The following is a 13,238-nucleotide window of genomic DNA, read 5'->3' as shown; positions in this document are numbered from 1 at the left end:
TCATCAGCGATAGTAAAGTAGAGTTGGATGTCCCGTCCTTGCTTTGGTACTCATAGTAGTGGCGGCGTGGCGAGGAAAGTTTTAATGGCGTTGAATGCCACCTGGCAGTCCGTAGACCATTTGAAAGGATGTTCCTTCTTGATTGCTTTGTAAAAAGGCAAACAACGCTGTGCAGAGCAGGAAAGGAATCGGCCCAAGGCGATAATTCTTCCGTTGAGCCTCTGGACTCCCTGTAAATTGTGTGGTGCTTGCATTTCTAAAATCGCCTCGATTTTTGCGGGATTAGGCTCGATACCCTTTTCGGAGACCACGCAACCAAGGACCTTGTCGCTACGGATACTGAAAAAACATTTCTCTAGGTTTAGCTTGAGGTTGTAATCCCTGAAAATTTTAAAGACCTCCGCCAAATCACGCGGGTGGTTGCCTTCATCAGCGCTCAGGACGACCATGTCGTCGATGTATACTTATACCGTTTTGCCGATGAGATGAGCGAACATCTTGTCTATTAGCCGCTGATAAGTGGCTCCTGCATTCTTCAAACTGAAAGGCATCACGTTGTAGCAATATGTTCCTTCATGCGTTATGAAGGAGGTTTTTTTGGCATCGGCCGGGTCCAGAGGGATTTGTTGAAAACCAGCGATGACATCAAACTGGGGCAAGATTTTACGACCGGCTGTCTGGTCTAAAAGCTGATCTATGTTAAGCAGCGGGTAGGAATCCTTGGGGCATGCTTTATTCACATCCGTAAAATCTACACACATACGGTACTTTCCTCTGGCTTTCTTTACAAGTACAACGTTAGAAAGCCAATCCAGATAGTGGATCTCTTGAATAAATTTTACAGCTAGTAGCTTTTCGATTTCTGCCTTGACGGCAGCTTGCTTGTCCTTCGCCTGTACTCGCTTCTTCTGCTTTAGGGGCTTGACGGAAGGGTCGATGTTCAAACTGTGAGTTGCTTGTTCGGGTGAGACTCTCGTGATATCTCCGGTGCACCATGCGAATACGTCTGAATGCTCTGTCAGGACGGCCTTTATCTCGCTGGCCAGAGGAGGTGGGAGCTTGGTTCCAATCTTTAGTATCTTGTTCTCCCCGATGGGGCAGTCGCAGACCGGTTCAATTGGTGTGGGGTTATACCCCCTCATATCCATCAGACCGTCCTCAAGGTAGAGTGCCATCCGAGGTTGAGTTGCCTCCCACTACAGTTTCTTGGCCAGGATGTGATCTCATTGGATGGTGATTTTGTCGCTTCTATGCGGTAGAGTCAAGCATAGGTCGGAGATATCAATTGTGGCTTTGAGGCTGGCCAGGAGAGGTCTTCCGATAATGGCGTTATATGCCAAGGGGATGTCTACCACCACCCATTCAGCGGTGTCCTCTACTTGTTGGTCGCTTTCGGCGAAGATCGTTGACAGAGAGATGACTCCCTTTACGGGGACTTCTATTTCCGATAAACCAACCAGGGGAAAAGTTCCGGAACGGAGAGCCGTGTGAGTATTCTTCATAGCACGGAGTGCTCTCTAGGTAAGTAGGTTCACCGAGCTTCCTGTGTCTACCAGCACCGGATGCATTTTAAAGTCGGCAATGTTGATGGTGACTACGAGGGCCTCCGAATGGCTGGTCCGGAGTGGTGGCTGTAGCGTCAGGGTCTGATCAGCTGCTTTTCTTTTTTGGGAGCTCTTTGGGTGCGGACAGAGTGACGGTGCTACCTCTCTTATGACATGGATCTCTTCGTGGAATCTTGGCTGCATTGCTTCATCTGTTCGGCCAGTGTCGCGCTGCTCCGGGCTCTGTTCCCTCTGTCTGATGGTTTTTGGAGGCGCACCCTGCTCTGTGATTCGCTTGATTTCTTTATGCAGCTGATAGCAGTTCTCCGTGGAGTGCCCGGAGGAATTGTGATAGTTGTAGTATTCCTTCTCGACACGGGTCTTCCCTTTGTCTGCCGGTGGAGTCAGGTGTGCGTATCGGCGGGGCTGGTTTTGAGTATCATAATGTACTTCCTTTCCACGGGATCGGTCCCCCCTGCGCTCAAGGTTTGCCCGCTCGACCCACGCTGGGAAAGGCGTGGGGGCCTTCTTGCGCGCCCGACCTTCGTCTCGTGCTTCTGCGGTCGGTCTGCTTTTTTCCTCTTTGCGCATATCTCCTCTGGCCTTGCCCTTTTCCGATTCTTCGTACCCTGCTGGCCGATCATATTCATCATATTGGACGAAGGTTTGCGCCATAGTCATGAGCTCCTCGAAGGATCGCGACATTTTTCTGAAGCACTTTTGCTTTAGGGGCTCGCAAGAGGTTCCCTTTGCTAGGGCATCATGAGCTACCTCTAGGTTGAGGCCCTTGACCTGAGAGGCCATGTGGTGGAACCTGGAAAGAAAATTGCATAGTGGCTCGGTTGCCCGCTGCTTGAGTCCGTTGAGGTCCGAGCTGATCTTTCTTACCTTTGCTGCCGCGGCGAAACGGGAGAGGAAAAGGTCTTTTAGTAGATCGAACGAGTCAATTGATTCCGGAGCCAGTCCTCGATACCACTCTTGAGCACTAGATGAGAGTGTGGTGGGAAAAACTTTGCACATGATGTCTTCATCTTTTGAATATAAATTGATAGTGCTCATGAAGGAGGCCACGTGGTCGTTTGGGTCTTCGGTTCCCGAATACTGCGATAGGCGCGGAGCCTTCCAGTTTCGCTGTTCCAATGTGTCTTCGCTGTTCACGGCAGCTGTCTCTTCCCGTAGGACACCGCTTCCTCCGGCTATGGTGGCACCGGCCCCTCTCCCCGTGAGTATTTCGGGTCCTAAGGACTGCCCCGGGGACACGCCCTCTCTTTGCGTTTCCGCTGCTGCTTTGAGGTATTGCCAGATTTTAGCGTTTTCCTCCTGCAGGCTTCTCTGTTGCTCTATGATCTTCATTTGCGCCGCCGTGTGAACCGCTTGAGTTGTTTGAAAACCTTGTATCGCACTGAGGAGTTGTGTAGTATTGTAAGTTTCCTCTTCCTCCGGGCTTACCTCCTCCATCATTGGTGCTAGGTTTCTAGGGGAAATAGGGATGACCGGTGCGGATCGTTCCACGTTTGTCATAGAGCTGTTTGCCCCAAGTTCCGGCGCTTCCATTGGAGTGGACTCGGTTGGTGTTTGCATTTCGCTGGAGGCTCCGAGGTCACTTGTAGTCCACCTTCACCGCACCAAATAATTAGGGAGTGCACTACAGTGATTCTGGTAGCTTGGGGAGATTCATGCGGTTCCTGGTTATCGTCTCTGTGCGGGGAGCGGTCCCTGCGAACACTCCGACGATCAAGACAGTTAGATATTTAAAGAGGATTTATAAAGGAAATGTTCGAGTAGATATAGGGTTACCCGGAATGTTTGTTCAAGTTGTCTCTCTCTCCTCTTCCCTTGTTAGGGGTATTTATAAGAGATTGGTGTGGGCTCCTGGGCCTAGTCTTGGGCCGGGAAATATATACATTCCGAATCAATTATTAATTTATATTTTCATTGGGCACTTAAGGATTTAAATTTTTTATTACTTAATGCATTTAGCGAGGTTATTACTTTAGTCCATTGGCCCAAGTCGAGACCGAAAGAATTTATTATATAAACGAGGTTATTACTTTATCGAACATTCATTTATCGAGGTTTAACTGTACTATTGCTTATACATGAAAGTAGTTTTTTTCAACATTAGGGAATCATTGTTTTTCCAATAGCAAATAGCAAACCGTAACAACAAATAGCAAATATCGGGTAAACCAAACAGACCTTGAATATGGTTAATATAATTTAGAATTAAGATATCATTTGACCTTTGAATTTGTCCAAAAAAAACTTGATTAACCCTTTAAACTTTCAAAGTGTTACGATAACTACTGTAACTTACTCAAAATGTCTTGACAGTCCCCTTAACTTACTTAAAAAATAATTAATTAATCACTCGGCTGTGAAAAAAGTAAGCTGCATGCGAAATGTGTGTTGTACGCGCCTTAAAAAGTGAAATGACCAAGGCCTATGTAATGGTTTCTAATATGACAGAGGACATGTTTTACAGTTAAGCAAATTATAGCTTAATGTAAGTACATTGTGCGCAAAATTTATTTAAAAAAAATAAAAATTAGAGCTTTCTTTTAATTTGTTTTAATCTCTTATATGAATTTTGTAATAACATTCAAAGACTCGTGTAACACATCTTTTGTATGTAGCTTACTTATTTGCGATCGATTGATTAATTGACTATATTTTAAGCAAGCTGAGGGATTACCAGGACGTTTTAAACAAGTTTAGGGGCTATCAAGTTACTTTAAACGTTTAGGGGTGAATCAAGCTTTTTGGACAAGTTCAAGAAGCAAATGATGTATTAAACCTATAATCTATTAAAACATCTAAGACTCATTTGTTGGTCTCTTAAGTTAAAATTTCAGGAGTGGGATTTAAAAATCAACTCCAATAGTCTTATAATGGCTCATCGAATCACTAAGAGTCTTTATTCACTACTAATTATTGAGGAACTTATCTCCGCTTCTAGTGACTCCTCAAACTAATTTTTTATCCATATTTTATTATTGAGCAATTTCTGTTCTCTTTCTATCGGTAAATATAATAATAAATTACTAATTTTAATGATAAAAAAACAAGTAAAGGGTGAGTATAAGGAGTATTGTTATAGATGTCATAGATTAATCACTCCTCAAATCATTAATAGTCAATTGTTTATATTGTTTTTGGAGAGTGGACTAAGAGTCTATTGTAGATGCTCTTATGTCGAATGAATCTACGCTTATCCAATGTTGTAAAAAAATGCTAGACACTAGTCGGATGGACAATACCCTCGAGGATTAATAGAGAATTAATCGGATTTGTATTTTTTTTATGACAGGGAGGCAAAAGCTCTAAACAAAGACATGAGTCATCCGGGGAAGACGCGTGCCACTCATATCGGAAAATAAAATGTTCTGGATGCCTGCAGAAGGCTCCTCACGCTCGTGGAAACCCAAAGACAATTGTCCTGCATAGTTAGTCATCCAATCAGCAGCCATATTCCCCTCGCGAAGAACATGGAACAAACTCACCTCTCAATTACGGTTGTAAATATTTCGACACTGCTTAATAAGACAATAAAATCTACGACGGTTCGTCCCCTCCTCCCTAATCATTCTAATGACGCTGGCAGAGTTAAGTTAAAAAATAACTTTTCGATACCCTTTGTCCCACGCAACATGCAAACCGAAATACAGTTCCCATAACTCGACCAAAAACGTCGTGCAGTAACCCAAGTTAAGCATGAAACCACCTAGCCACCTACAAGACTCATCGTGGAACCTTCCCCCTCCGACGCTAGCATGGAGTTCCATTTACTCGAGTCATCACTATCCAATTTAATCCATCCCAGGCCCGACACCTCCCATCCAATCATCACATCTTCTAACCAGCTTGTACCACTCAACTTACTATTATATAATGCAGCTTGGAACCCTCTTATTCGTTGTTTTAGGAACTCAGTCTTATCCGGACACCGATCTCTCGATTGATCAAAAATCCTGCTACACCGCCACCAAATAATCGTCACAAATTTCATTTGTCACTCACTATCCAGAGCCGCCTCCTTAGACAGACAATTCCTCCAAAGCCAAACCTCTAAGCTATCAGTAAAGAAAATGGTTTGAGCCGTGACAGGAATCCATGCGCACCACACATCCTAAGCATGCCAACAATCTCGCAGCCTACAGGACATGTAGAGCCGATTCCGGCATACTACAAACCGAGCAGTCCTAGCTATCGTAGAGGTGTCTTCTCCTCCTTTCAACTTTTGTTAGGACGCCATTATGCAACACTAATCAAACAAATAAACGCAGCTTCTCCAGATTAGTGTTTTGTAAAATTATATTAAATTGTTGCTGTTAGTATTTAAAATGTCTATTATTGATATGTTTTATATTATAAAATAAAAAATATATTACACATTAATAAAAATAATTTAAATAAAGAAAATAAAAAATAAAAATAAAAAATTTATTGAACGCAAAAAAACATTGTTCTTTTGATAATTATATTATAGAAATAATGTTAAAGAAGAAATATATTTTATGGAAATAAGAATTATAAATTTATCAATGACAAATAGTAAGCTGCGGTTATGTAAACCTAATGGATGAGAGAAAATGTCAAATGTTGCGGTTATATAAACCTAACGAAACATTAAACGCTTCTTGAAAAGCGAAAACAACACTAGGGATGAGCATCGATTCGGTTCGGATACTAACCGAACCAGACCGAAATTTGTGTGATTTTCATAATCGAACCGAATAAGATTTGTAGTTGAATTTTATTTAACTAGAAATTTTCGGTTCAGTTCGGTTACTGACCGAATAACCGGAAACTCATAATTTTTAATTTGTGTATATTTTTGTTTAATTGGTTTTCAAATAATACTGTTGTATAAAAGTTATAATTGAAGAAATTAAAGACTAGTGAATCAAAATTTATATATATAAAGATAAAAGTATATTTTTTAGTGGTTGGATTTTATATTTTATAAGTTATTCATATATATAAAAATAAGATTATATTTTTTATATTTATATAATAAGTTCGGTTCGGTTATACCAATATATTTTTTTCAGTAACCGAACTGATAATCGATTACCAAACTAAACCAAAAATAAAACTAAACTGAACCAGGATGTTAAAATAACCGAACCAAACTAAAATTTCAGTTCGGTTATTGATTATTTTGCTCACCTCCTAACAAACACCATCTTAGACAGCATCGAAACGGTCTAAACGGAACCCAAACATGAATTTACAGATCACCTATCAATGAGGGCTAAATCTTGACGGAGTGGGGAATCGAACCTCAAACCTGTCAAGAAGAGATTCAACGTCTTACCACTCGGACCAACCCTCGTTGGCCGGACCGCCTTGGTTTTGAATAGTAAGTGTATAATACTTAAATACTTTATCATTCAAAATAAATTAAATGTAAGAAATATATATATATTTTTTTTTTACTTCGGCCGGTGATTGTGTATATATAAAAAAACTCACTGTTTACTAATTTTACTATTTTGTCAATTTTTTTTATTTACTTTGCTATCTAATTGACTACAAAACCCTTAACGGTGGAACTAGATCCCAAAATTATAAGCGCTAGACGAAAGGGCGAAAAGGGAAAAGTAACGAAATTAAACTACTATAAAACCTAGCAGAGAGTTTCTAGGGTTTTTTGACGTTCCCCCAAAATTATTGAGGTTCAACCGCGGCGCCGCTCTCTGCTGCGTTGCCTGGCTGAGCCGATGATTTCTCCGATCTAAATGCTATCGCTCGGCGTTTAGTATTATTTCTCCGATGATATCTCTCTTTTTTTCTCTTCTTTTCTTTTCCACAGTACACACATATATATATACATAATCAATAGGCTATGATGATACCGATCCGTACTTATCCGGGAGCGTCCGGTCAGGAAATGGAGAATAATACCATTTCATCGGCGGCGAGATAACCTGGATGGCCTGAGAAAATGAGAAGGGCATTTTTGTCTTTTCTCTCGGCAACCGGTTGCAGCTGCTATGGTGGTATATATTTTTCCTTCCCTGATCTTCATTATTGTGGGTTTTTTACATGAATATCATAATTAATTACAAAATTACAACTAAATCATATTGGATCGGATCTGAGCCTCACTTTCTCTATTATTTCTCTATTTTTTCTGTACTGTTTTTTTGTTCCGGATGCTCTAAAAATGCTTTGATGTGAATATTGTAGTCAAAAGGATTTGATACTCTTGACGGAATTTTTGATCTGAATATATTTTTGCCGGAAAATTTCGCCAGCGGTGATTGTCTGGCGAAAGCTGTAACAAGAAAAAGATCAGTGAAGTTGAATTGTTATCCTAGAATATACTATTGGTTGCAGCCAAACAAACTCTATTTTCTATATAACAATGTATTAAAAAGCAATTAAAATAAAAAATTAATTTCTAACCTTATTTTATCAATTTTAAAGTCTACATTAAATTTGAAGTTTTTTAAATTTTTAGTACAAATTGAACTTATAACCTCCTTCGACTTAAAGAGAAATTATGTTGAAAATTGACCGTTTTCTTTAATTACTATTTTTTTTTTGTTCATTTTTTTCCTTTCAAGGTAACTATTTTTTGTTATTATTTTTTTTTTTTGGTAGAATCTTGTGTCATTAGTATAAACACACCTCTACATGAAAAGTGATGAAACATAGATCAAATTTTCGAATCACAACACAAATATTGAAGATTAAATTGATTTATAATAGGATTGTTTTTTGCATATGGAAATATTACATAATTAATATCGGATTCAAAGTTTACAAATACAAAAACAAATATCCATTTGATTGTATTTAAGTGTTTTTATTTATTACTGTCTGCATTTATGTTTATTTGTGAAAATAAAAAATTGTACATGAGATAAAAGTGTTATATATGGTTATGAGATTTATTCCATTATACGTTATTAGTTTGTCATAATACATGTTCGAGTATATATAATTGCCTTTAAAAGATGCTCATCTATGCTATATATATATCTCTAATGATTATATAATATTAGTGTCTTTAAGTGAATATTGATCTTACGAATTATTTGTGGGTGTGAATGAGATTGAGAAATAGCTTGGATTACGTTCCATTATGTGTAAGTGTGAGATGTTGCAAATATTAAGTATGAGTCGCATATAAAATTTGCCCGCGAATGGGATTAGTCAGATCCATTATGAGGGAAAATGACTAAGGTTTGGCATAGCCACTCTGTGCTAAGTTGCCTGGATGAATGAGCTGATGATTTCACCGATCTAAATGCTATCGCTCGGTGTTTAGTATATTTCTCGACATCTTTCTTTTTTCTGTTCTTTTCTTTTCCACAATGCATATATATATACACACACATAATCAATAGGCTATGATGATACCGATCCGTACTTATCCGGTCAGGAAATGGAGAATAATACCATTTTCATCGGCGGCGAGATTACCTGGATGGCCTGAGAAAATGAGAAGGGCATTTTTGACCTTTCCAGTGGCAACCGGTCGCAGCTGCTATGGTGGTAAATAATTTTCCCTTGCCTGATCTTTATTATACTGTGCTTTCTGCATGAATATCATAATTGATTATAAAATTAAATTTTCAAACATGAATTTCTGTGTAAATTTCCCTTACAATTATACCATATTCGGATCTGGATCTGAGCCTCAGTTTCTCTATTATTTCTGGCCTTAGTTTTTTCTGTACTGTTTTTGGTTGCGGATGCTCTAAAAATGCTTTGATGTGAATATTGTAGTCAAAAGGATGTGAATATACTAGTCGTTGCAGTCAAACAAACTCTATTTTCTATATAACAAAGTATGAGGTCTGCATGAAATCTGCAGTTTTTTAAATTTTTAGCACAAATTGAACTTATAAAAACTCCTTTGACTTCAACTACGAAAGAAAAACTATGTTGAAAATTGACCATTTTCTTTATTTACAATTTTCTTTTTTATAATTTTCCGGTTAGTCGGTTCTACATATTTTAATTTGATATTACAATTTCAACCAATTAAACCAATCTTAGTATTTACAATTTATTTTTCCTAATTCTTTCATGAGCACCCAAATTAATTACCATAGGTTAAAAAATTTTTACCATAGGTTTTTCATCTCTCTTTCCAAAAAAGGATGAGAAATGTTTAATGCATTTTTTATTTTTTTATCTAGGTAACCAATTTATGTTAATCTTCTTTCATTTATTTATTTTGGTTGAATCTTATGTCATTAGTATAAACACATCTATTTGAAAAGTGATGAAAATTAAATGGAATATGTTACAAAAATTCTGGGAAGTATTAATCTAGTTTGTATGTACAAAATAACACTCAATAGGTTTATATTTAAAAAATGTCACCAAGATCTTGATAACAGAATGCGACATGCAATTGATAGTATTCTGTTAAGTTTTGTCAATTGTATGTGGAGCGAGAAATTAGAAATTAACACTAAGCAATAGGAATTATGTGTCCAATCTGTTATCGAAGACGAAATTGATACTTTATTTAAATGTTAAGCTTTTATTGTTGTTGTTTTATACATACAGCCTACAATGATACTATCCCAAAAACTATTGGTCTATTTTGTTACCTTATCCAAAATTAAATTGATATCTAGATCAATTTTTGAAATCACAAAACAAATATCGAAAATTAGGACTGATTTTTAGATATGAAATTTGTATTTGGAAATATTACATAATTAAAGTTTGTCGGATTTAAAATTTATAAAAACAAATATACATATGAGTGTTTCCTATGCATTTTTGTGTATAGTAAAATCTCTATAAATTAATAATGTTTGGAATATAAAATTTTATTAATTTGTAGCGATATTTATTTTTTGAATATTAATTTACTGAACTGGTTTTAAGTTGGGACTGAAAAATTGTACATGACATCAAACTATATATATAAATATGGATTCAAGAATAAGAAATGGATTATACTTACAGTTTGTCATAATACAGCTTTAAATTAAAAAGCTATGTATTTTCAACAAATATATATAAGTGCCTTTCAAATATGCTCATCGAGGAAGTATATATCTCCAATTGAGTATATAATATTAGTGTCTCTGAGTGAATGTTTATTGTACATTTTTGAGTGAATGAGGTTGACTAAGATTTGCTGTCGCCACTCCTTGTAAATGGATAGTTCGTTGTTCACTTTAATCTAATCATTCAATTAAGTTAGAAGAGTAGAAATGTTGCCTCTTTCTCAGCCTCTATCATGCTCGATGCCCTCTATTTTTCTCTTTCACGTGCAATTGCTCTTAATTATGGATCTATTGTTTTTTTTCTTGATTAATCTCTTCGTAGTCGAAGTGTGATCGATAATATAAAAATTGAGGTTATCCATTTTTCTGTTATTGATCATATCAAATGTTATATGCATTTCGAAAGGTAATTTAAAGATCCGACTTGATTAGAAGATTGTCAATAGGGTGATGACTTTTTGAATTGTTAAATTTTATGGATTGTTATTCGCCGTTCCAATTTTACTTATCACTGCCTTCTATTATATTATAAATATATTATATATGCTGCAGTTATAAAATAAGAAAACTATTTTATAAATGTCTATTCATAATACATAAAATTTAGTATAAATAGGTTTTTTTTTTATATAAATCGAGTTATTTGATTATTTCTTGGAGCGAAGATACCATTCTATATGATTAACAGTGGAAGAATATATTAACTTGACATTTGTATTACTGGTTCACACTTTAACTATGTTGATATTAATCGGAATAAGAAATAGTAGATTCATAAACTAAGATCGATTGCACGTGAGAGTGATAGAGGGGGTGGTGCGCGTGATAGAGGGAGAGAGGGACGCAATTTTTTTGTTCTCTTAACTTGCTAGAGTGATTAAGTTAAAATGAATAAGAAGTTGTCTATTTATAAAGAGTGATTAGGATAAATCTTAGTCTCCTTCTATTCTAATGGTTATGACCAATTTTTATTCATAGATGAATTTTATATTTGATTTATACCTGAATATTATTAACATCTGTCACTCATGTAATAAAGTGTAATATATTATCTTGTTCATACTTGTAAATTGTTTGAGTGATCGATATATATTCGAGAGCACTAGTGTTATATACATGTTGGAGATAAGTTAAATCCATCCATACTCCTAAAACAAGTTAAAGAGTCTCGAGCATAAAAATAATCAAGAAATTGTAGTTTCATTACGTGAGTCTAACATTAGAAAAAGTTGAGATGCATTATATATAATGATTATTCATCTTGTAGTCGAAAAGCACATATGGTGTGAGTCTCACACTCGAACATACGGAAGTTTTAGTTTAAAACTCCTAAAACATCCAATTTCAATATATACCGTACAAAAATTACTTATATGTCATAATACAGACATAATATCTTAATATCATATAGTTCTCTTATATATATATATATATATATATATTTCTCCTTTTATATATATATATATATATATTTCTCCTTTTTGCGTTTTAAATGAATTTAATTACATCATTTTCACGTAAGGTGTTAGGCGGGAGTTTGATTGGTGAGGAAGTATGGAGGTACTATTCTATTCATTAAGAAAATAGGTCCAATACGATACAAATTAGACTTACCCAATTGGATGTCAGTCCACCAAGTCTTCCATATAAGTAACTTGATGCTTTACCATCTAGATAGAGAAGATGATCGTCGGAACAGGGCAATCGGACCATCAATTATCAAGAAAGCACTAGCAAGTTGAGACGTGGATGAGATTTTGGCAGAGATGACGGTATCAACAGGTCGATATTTTTACAATGAGTACCTTGTCAACTGGAGAGCACAAGGAGATGAAGAAATCAGCCCGCAGAAGGAATCAGACCTCTAACCCTTCAAGCAGTCGATCGAAGACTTTATCAAGGCTAATTTGACGGGGACATCGAACCTCTGAGTGGGGGAGAGTGTTAGGGGGAGAGTGAATATGGGGAAATTGATGTAATTCTAGCTTATGTAATGGGGAGATTGTTTATATGTAATAGGGGTGAAAGTGGGGGAGATTGTAATAGGGGTGCATGGAATATTGTAACTTCTACTGCCAATGAGTCTCGAGTTGGTGTAAGAAACACTATAGGAAGGAATGACTAGTCTGTAGTAGTGGCCTCTCTACTACTGATGAGGCATTTTGAATGTATAATTGACGCATTTACATTAATAAAATCATCAGTACATTGTTCATATATGTGCCTCGTTTTGTGTTGCTTGCCTTTATGTATGATTGTTGTGGATTGTTTTTATGCTATGAATGTGAATGTTTGCCTCTATTTAGCTTGACAAGTAGTGTTCACATGGATCCTAATAATCACAGTGAATTTGGTCATTCACCGTTAGATGTAAGTTGATTAAAATCCTAAAGTGGAGATTCAAAGTATCCTAAGGATTAGATTTAATCACCCTACATTTAACGGTGAATGACTAAATTCACGTGGTCATGAAGGTCCATGTGAAAAATATTGTTAGCTTGACTATGACCCGTTTCTAACCCATATATTTGGCTATTAGATATCTGGCTTACTTTTAGAGGAAAAAGTAAGCGTCACACGGTTACAACGAGTTAACCCTGTGACACACACTCGTGTATTTTATAATTCTAAAATACTTTTATTAAATGATCATGTTCTTATAAGTACATAAAATAAGATTATGTTTATAAGTACATAAAATATGCTT

At 36.5% G+C, this 13,238-nt stretch overlaps 1 long non-coding RNA gene across 1 annotated transcript; it reads left to right on the top strand.

The window, feature by feature from the left end:
* Positions 1-7,177: 7,177 nt before the first annotated feature.
* On the top strand, positions 7,178-12,750 carry LOC136225890 (uncharacterized). The gene is made up of 2 exons (XR_010687361.1): positions 7,178-12,091; positions 12,206-12,750. It is a non-coding gene; the product is annotated as an uncharacterized lncRNA (long non-coding RNA).
* The last annotated feature ends 488 nt before the right edge of the window (positions 12,751-13,238 follow it).

The sequence above is a fragment of the Euphorbia lathyris genome, chromosome 4, assembly GCF_963576675.1.
Source record: "Euphorbia lathyris chromosome 4, ddEupLath1.1, whole genome shotgun sequence".
In the NCBI taxonomy this organism is placed as follows: Eukaryota; Viridiplantae; Streptophyta; class Magnoliopsida; order Malpighiales; family Euphorbiaceae; genus Euphorbia; species Euphorbia lathyris.
This window is presented reverse-complemented; position numbering and strand designations above follow the sequence as displayed.